Here is an 8,330-nt window from a genome sequence, read left to right as displayed (position 1 = left end):
CAATTAGGCAAAAGTTTCCAATATGCAAATTAACACAATTTGAGTGTAAAGTGCCTCCCCGTGCCGAGAAGGGGGCGTGGCAGCCGGCTTCTGTGGCATATAAATTGCCCTCCGCACAAATCAAAGTGCCTCGAATCGGTGGGCGTGGCAGTCTGTTAACACATTTTGCAAATTTAGCTATGCAGACTTCTCAGATTTTGTTGTACGCCTTTCCCAACTTGTTGTGCTGTCGGCTATTGAGAATAATTAATTTATTACGCTTCAAATGGCAATTTAGTTGGGGATTAAGGAATTAGGCAGCGCGATAAGGCTGAAAAGGGAAATGAGTAAGGATATAAAGTGAATGTGTATATCAAAAGATACATAAACTCCGCTCCGAACTTCAAATCCAATTAGCTATAAGGAGGAACAGTTTAGAGACCTCCTTCTTATGCATTTCGGCTACATAAAGACCGATTTCCAAAATATTCGCAAGCCGCAACCACATTAATGAGGCCCTTAAACTATTTCACCCGCCGCAATGTTGGATTACCAACTTAACCAAATAATTCATCGCATTTAATGTTAAAAGCTTGTGGTTTTGGTTGATTCCAATTCGCATTGAATAATCCCCACAAAGTTGCAGCTTAATTATGTGCCCCGCCCCAAAATCCCCCAAAACTTGCATTGCCGATTAAATTTCGAATGTCCAATTTGCAGTTGATGGGCAGGCGAATCCGTACTTTACACTCAATTGCACAAATTGATATCCTCCTTTGGCTGCTTCAGTGTTTAGTGTTTGACAAATGTCGGGGCCAAGCGGCCACATCCTTGTAATCCTTGCCAGCCTACAAGCAACGGCGTCGCCATCTAATTGCAGCCGCCTTCAATGAGCTGGGATTAGAAACTAATTAAAGTATAAGGCTAATGTGACATCTGCATGTGTTTTCCGCCCATTTCCTGGTACATACACACACGAATATGTCCCCACATCTGCCATAAATGTAAGCCCACCAAATGTGATTAATCAGTTTGCACTCATGCCGCACTTTTGACATTGCAGCTGGGCTTTGCCCTTTGTCAGAGAGTCTTCTTTGACTTTGGCTCCTCTTCGGTGGCAACTAATGACCCGGGCTGCCATTTAAATGGCAATCCCCCTTTACCATTCACTTGAATGCTTTTGAATGACCACTTACTCCATTTATTGGGTGCTCCTTTGAGGGGCTTACTTGGTTTTATGACTATTTGGAAACAAAACTGGCCAATGAGACAGAAATGGGACTTATAAAAAGTAGTATGCTATTTCTGAATATTTGACGTGATAAATCAGTTGGTTTTGGTACATTTTGCATATGTCCATATTTTATTTGGTTGTACCTCTTTCACAGATAAAATAAAGTTTAAGCTGTTCTCTCTGTTCTCTCCCTTTTTTTTAACAAAGGGTAGTTTCGCAATATAAAGCTATGCAAAAGTAATATTATTAAAATGTTGTGTACACTTTGAAGTTTCAATTGAATTTGGCAATAAGGTTCAGAGCTCTATGGCAAAGTTCCCGCCTTTCCATCGAATTTTTTATTTCAATAAGAAAAGCTTTGGCCTCTTCTTTCTTCCCTGCAATTTGATACATTCACTCCTATTTATTTGAGGGTAATCCCCATTTATCTCACCTTGCCTACAGGGCAGAGAAAAAGCGAAACATAGAGAATATTTCATGCATAATGCGGCGATAAAGGGGAGAGGGCAGCAGTGAAAGGATGTAGAGTCAACAAAATGCAGATAACGCGATGGCAGCTGTGACTTTCCTTCGTTTTTAAACAGGCTTCGCTGTCAGCGGCGGCATTTCCGGTTCCGTTTTGCCGCTCGCTGACTAGCGCCACCTGGCGGCCGCTGCTGTCGCTCTCTCTTTATGCATATTTTGAACGTGATAGAAGGTTTTTTTTCGTTTTTAGCATTGGGTTGGCAAATAAATAGCATTTTTGTTTCGGCAGCCGCATTTCATATTTGTATTCGGGCACTTGCACTTCTTTGCCCTTTTTTTTTTGTCTTTTGCTTAACCATGGAGCCGTTTTTCTTGTTGCAGTAGCTGCTCTTACCATAGTTTTGTATTTATTTGCGTGTAAATTCAGTCACGTTCGCTGAAATAAAAAGGGTAAAACGCGGGTGAAACACGCTGCAATCAGCGTTTTATGCATTCCAGCCGGGGAGTTGGGAAGTCCTATTCAAAAGGCCGTTGCTTTTGGTGGCTTTTTTGCCAGTCTCTTTATGTTCACCCCCTCCTCCCTCTGCCGCACAAATGTGCATAATTTTAGTTAAATTTTTGGCATTTTATGCATGGAAACGTTTCTGGGTTAATTTACGTGGGGCATTCGATAATTGCGTCGCCCCGAACGAACCCCCTTAAATAAAATTGAATTAAGAGCTAAATGAAATGGAATTTATGTCCCACGTGTGCTGTGGAACTCGGTGTCACCGTTGTCCAGGCAACAGGTGCACCGCCTTTCACGAGCATTGGAATTCCAAAAAATAATGCACCACCATAAACTAGGACATGCGGAGGATGCGGAGCTGCCATTGACAGTAAAAATTTAATTGAATAAATTAATTGATTAAACGTTTCGGAAATCCAGAATTAATCTAAAAATACGGGAATAAATTACGCAATCATTAAATTTGCCGAACTGTTGCTTGCGTAGAACAGTCGTGATATGTCATGATTTACATATACATATATATATGTATATAAAGTTTGATCTGTTAAATCTTATTGTACACTTTTAACCAAACCATAATTTGTTGCTGCCCCAGAGGTCAAGCTCTAATTAGTTTTCCAATTGATCAAGCTGCATTGGGTAGCCTCAAAACTTCAGAGTTAAAATAAAACTACATGAATCGAGAACGAATTTAATGGAATGAAACTTTTATGACTGCCACCATCGCTGCATATGAATGTCAGAACAATTAGGCAACAGTTATCTGTCCATTACACCAAGAAACTCTCCGGATAGATAGGACTCCATCCCCTTGCTGGTACCCCTTCGGCATGTCGTCATAAATTTTGCGGCCCCAGGCATTAAACAAACTAGCACAAAACTCATTTGGTAAACAGGCAGGATATGCAGGATGTGCGCAATGGGTGTTTGTCTGTGTGGAGTATCTGTGAGCGGGATTAGGCCAGTGTGCGTGCACTTTCAACACACTGCAAGTGTTGCAGTTGTGAATCTTGAAAGTTTTCGGCCCGGTTTGTCCAAAAACTTTTCGTTACCGCTGCCTGCTGGTTATGTTGCCATGGATTTTGCTGGGAATTTGCAGATACTTTTTTTCAAGGGACTTTGCATACAGGGAGGTCCTTAGCCTTGGCAGCGACTTTGGGCCGCAAAGTTATGGTCGGAACACATCAAAAGCCACGTTGCCCCAGGTTTTTGCCCCTTTTTGCGCCCCTGCTAAGAACAAAGTGTTCCGGGAAAGGCTGCGAAAACTGTGAAATCTGCGAAAATGTGTTAATTAACCGACTGCGAGCGTGTGCTTTGTTTTGGGAAAATTACCACTTGTATGCGCCAAACGAAAGACATCTAATTAGCCTGCTCATGATTAAGTGTGAATCTAATGATATCAAAGGCCCAGAGGGTTTATTTGGATGCGAAATTTGATATTTACTAAGGAAGTTATAAACAACTAAAGATACTCAATACAATAATCAATAATCAATATAAATGTGGGTGGGAAATTAACACTGAGAATTTACTTCCTTAACTTGCAGACTGCCGGTAGGTGGAGCTAGAGTGCACTCTCAAAAAACATGGCTTTACTGCTTTTATTTCATCATGTTATTGAGGTGAGTTCCAGTACAGGGTATCAATAGTGCGTAAACGTCTAGATGTAAACATTAAATTAAAAGGAATATTTTAGAAAAAATATTTAATTTTTATGTTTAAGGAGTTCAATCTAGTAAAAGAATGTTTGTTTGTTTAAGCCTTAACAATAATGAAATAAAAACACATACGAAATGTTTTCTAAATTATTAAGGGTGCCAGCACTGTTCAAATTTCCTCATGTGGAAAAAATCATTTAAAATGACATTTAACTGGCTAAAAGCCACTCATATATACTCCACAAAGACAGTTTAATTGGTTCAGCGCTTCGTAAATTGAGAACCGCATTTAATAGTTCATTAATCCAAATTGTGAACTCTCCACAATTAATGATGGTTGCTTTGGGATCCGTTGGTCCCTCCCATATGGCTCCCATATCCCACATTCCACCTATTTGATTTCATTTGTTATTATCATCAAGTCGAGTTCATTGGGGATGTGTGGGTTTTGGTCTCAATTTGCGTCTGCTTCTGATTTCTTGTTTGGCTAATTTATGCGCTTCGCTGGATAATAAATTTTATATTTACGTTAAACACAAACAAAAACCAACTGAAAGTCACATCAGGCTAACCATATGCTGACTCCCATTCTCCGGGATTTTTCTGCCCCCGACAATATGTCATTTGTTCCTAAACTCACCAGCGTCCTTCGCTCTTTGCCCACCTCCTCCTGCTGTATAAATATATGGTATATAGCCCCTGCATTGTTGTTGTCTTGATTCCAAACCATTTGTTATCGAATTTGTTTGTGCTTATTTCGTATGCCAAACGGCACAAGAGTCCTGTTCTGATTCACAGGACTGGCGGGCTGGGGCTCTCCATGGGGCGACATGTGTCCTTGTGGGCTCTGCACGAGCTTCTCCATCACATCAGATCGAGTCGCATCGCATTGGCCAGATATATGCATGTTAATTTTCTGTGATTCAATAGGTTCCCATTGAGTTATGGAGACACTAGGTAGGGGAAATCCTCCAGGGATGAGCATTCTTTTGCATTTGTTTTTGGGGCTCACTCGATGGTTGGATAAATGCAAACGAATTAACTTTAAATGGCTCGAAATTATACAAACACATTTTAAGCTGGTAAAAGAAAGTAGAAAAAACAGTAAAGTATAAATTATAAATGGCTTATTTAAGTTTTATTATTATTATATTATTATTAAGTTTTAAGCAAAAATATATATATATATATGTTAATCAATAGGCACTGTTTTGTATGTAACTTCTTTAAATATTCTTTGTAAAGTCAATTGGACCTAATAATTACTGTTAAAAACAATAATTTTTGCCTGTTAACTTGGAAATATTCTCCTAAGCAAATTTTACTCTCAAAGTTTCATTTAACATTTCTCCAAAGCTGATATCCAACTTCTCTGGGATTTCTTCATTACACAAATTAAGCAAACTTGTTCCGCACAACTTGAAAATTTCGGGACGAAATTCATTTACAAGTAACTTCAATTGATTTCTCTTGTCACATTTCCCTTGAAAGCCTCTGCCATCCTGTCCCTCGGCACGAAATTATGTTTAACATGCTTTCAAAGGAAATTCTTATAAATGTTTATGCATTTCCGCTGCGCATCCACAAACTGCTTCGATATAGCAGAAGCTTATTGAAAACTTTTACAAACTGTTGCCCGATTCCTCAGGGGCATTTTATCTTCATGCCAACCCAGGCCAACCGACTTTGTCCGGGGTCATGGGGTTGAGGTCGAGCTGGGGGGTTGGAGGCTTATTCCGAGTGGTTTTTGTATAAAAGCTGTTCGTCGGTGGTGCACAAAATGTTGAGATTTTTCATGTTTCCTCGCCTTTTGGGGGCGGCAATTGGTCGGAGTACTCTTCTTATTGACTACTTATTCAGATACATGAACTGACCCTCATAAGCCTAATTTAATTCATCAGATGAGTTTCTTGGAAATCACAGAAATGATTTTCACTTGTAAAGTGGAACTATGTATTAGCATAGCAAGCTAAAAGAAATGCATTTCAATTTTTGTAAACTCCTCTTCAGCCGTTTCATAGAAAAATAGACCGACATAAACTATTTTCATACATTTGCATTAACATGCAACATATGCTGCATGCAGCATACATCAAAAGCTGCATATTAATTTTCCTCAGTATTTTTATGTTATTGTGTCCAGCTGGCTAAAACATTTTTGTTTTTATTAATTTTCACTTCAAGTTGCAGGATATGGTGCTCCCCAGTTTTCTCCTTTCCTGTGTCCCAACAATGCAAACTTTTGCTTAAAACAAACAGGCAACGTCACGTGATGGACGGTCAACAACTTTGGGAGCAACAAGACAAACAACATTGGAGTTGACGGTCGGCTTGATATGTAAATCATATAGCCAGATGTGCTCAACATTTGCAGGGCCGTGTTCCCATGTTGATAAATCATAATATGCCCACTGAGCGTTCTTCTGTGCAAATGTATAATGCTTTACATGGCAATTTCTAAATTTATTAAGCATTATTTCACGTTTGTTGGCATTGCAGTTTGAGTAATGAGTACGTTATATATACTATGGGAATTTTTAAATGCAAAGGATAGGAATTTGTTCAAAATGCTTGGTATACAATATATTTGTTTGGCCTATCACTATGGCCAGAATAGGTCCAACTTTCACAGCTTTAGACTGGCTTATAATTTTACATTACATTAGAATTTAAATTAGCTTGTTGTATTCGTCTTACTTGCTTCTTTGCCTTCTTTGTGTCCTTTTATGAACTGTCCATTGAAAGTTTCGGCGCGAAGACAGATTGTTTTCGATGTCGATGAGGTCGATGATCTGCGTTGGATATTCACTTGACTTTCCTTCGCTTTCGGATGCACTAAAAGTAGTGAACTTGGTGCTTAATTTTTTATTCGTGACTCGGACGTCTTGAAAGCTTTAAAATGCACCAACCTGGTTGGTCCAGCTGCGCATCCTTTTTAGGTCCTGCTCCTGTTCCGCCGCACAGTCGAAAATCCGAGATCCGACGCTTTATGTTTGCGTTAACGTGTGCAAAATCTGATGGTTGGCACTAACTTGCGGATTTAGGTGTTGAAAATTATGTGTAAAATGTGTCACAGTTAAGCTCCGCCATGTTCGGGGCCAAATTTGGTAGAAGGGGCGGCCAAGTGGGTGGGCGTGGCGGCCAGGCTACGTGGCGAGTGCTAAATGTCGCCCAAGGCCAGGCCATGCCACTCCGACCCCCTAAACTCCCGCTTGCAAATTTTCCCATTTTCCCGACTGCGCATCCAGCAGGTCACATTTTCGAGTCATAGTTTTCAGCGCTTCCATCGCTGCATATGCAGATGAGCGGGACACACTCACACACAAAAGACAGAGGAAGATCGGGAAAAACTAGGGGGGCTTGGGGTCTGGGGGGTGGGGCCCGGGATTGGATGGCAGAGCGTGTGCATTATACAAATGAGTTTATGCAATTTTCGACTCAACTTGAACTTTCCGCAGTTTTTGGCCAACTTTCGGAATAAACTTTCGTTTCAGATTTAATCGTTCGACTAAAAAAATTATTTAAGAAATTTGATTAATTAAAATAACATTTTCTACAATTTTGCAAAGTTTCTTGATTAACACTGCGCTTAATATATTGCCAAAAAATAAATTTGAAACTTTCTGGGCCATGTGCAAAACTAATTTCGCAAATTTAAAGCTGGCTTTATGGCTGTTTTAATTAATTGGAAACTCCAATAAGTGGCCACACAGCTTGAATTTTAAGTTAATTAAGTTATTTTATATCATATTTAATATTTGTGTCCGAGTAAAAGTTTGCAGCCAGGATACTTTCTCTTCAAGCTTCCGCTTATAGTTCATCCCGTTTCACCTGCCTTGACTTACATATTCATGTAATATCATTTATCCATCAAAGCCTGTGCGTGTGTCATTAGGCTGCACATACCAATTTGGCCTCGAACCCTTAAGACCTGCCAGGCACTTGAATCTGATCCACCGCATTCTGTGCATCCTGTGTGTCCTGCGCATCCTGCACAACAGGCTTTGACCCGGGCGGGCTGGGCTTATTCTTAATTAAAATATTTATTAAGCACTTTTGGCGCAGGCAGCAAATTAATACCAAGACCCCTGCCATGTGTCAGAAGGGAGCCAGAGTCACGGAAAAAACCAATATACAAAACGATGTTGTGAGCACAGTAAATAACTTTATATTTTCATATATCTGTACTGAAATAATATAAGATCTTTATATAAAGAGCTGTAAAAATAACTGGAACTCAAGAAAACATGCGGGTCAACTTGTTCTATAATGTTAAGCAATTAAAGAGCCTCGCCTTTCAACACATTTCGCTCTGTGCAGAAATCCGCAGCTTGGGCATTTTTACAGGACCCCTTATCCTGGCCGGATCCACCCATTTTACCCACCGCATTGCTGTTGCAACAGCAGCGTCAACATTGCAGTTGCCGGCTGCCAAGTTTGGCCAACTAGGCAGAAGCGACACGGCCAGAACGGGCAACAATCC

At 40.1% G+C, this 8,330-nt stretch overlaps 1 long non-coding RNA gene across 1 annotated transcript; it reads right to left on the bottom strand.

Moving 5' to 3' along the window:
• Positions 1–2,040: 2,040 nt before the first annotated feature.
• LOC116803631 lies at positions 2,041–7,292 on the bottom strand. Its single transcript, XR_004363700.1, has 3 exons — positions 6,757–7,292; positions 6,545–6,682; positions 2,041–4,926 (listed from the first exon to the last, which is right to left on the bottom strand). It is a non-coding gene; the product is annotated as an uncharacterized LOC116803631 (long non-coding RNA).
• Between the last annotated feature and the right edge of the window lie 1,038 nt (positions 7,293–8,330).

The sequence above is a fragment of the Drosophila sechellia genome, chromosome 2L (assembly GCF_004382195.2).
Source record: "Drosophila sechellia strain sech25 chromosome 2L, ASM438219v1, whole genome shotgun sequence".
NCBI classification, from domain to species: Eukaryota; Metazoa; Arthropoda; class Insecta; order Diptera; family Drosophilidae; genus Drosophila; species Drosophila sechellia.
This window is presented reverse-complemented; position numbering and strand designations above follow the sequence as displayed.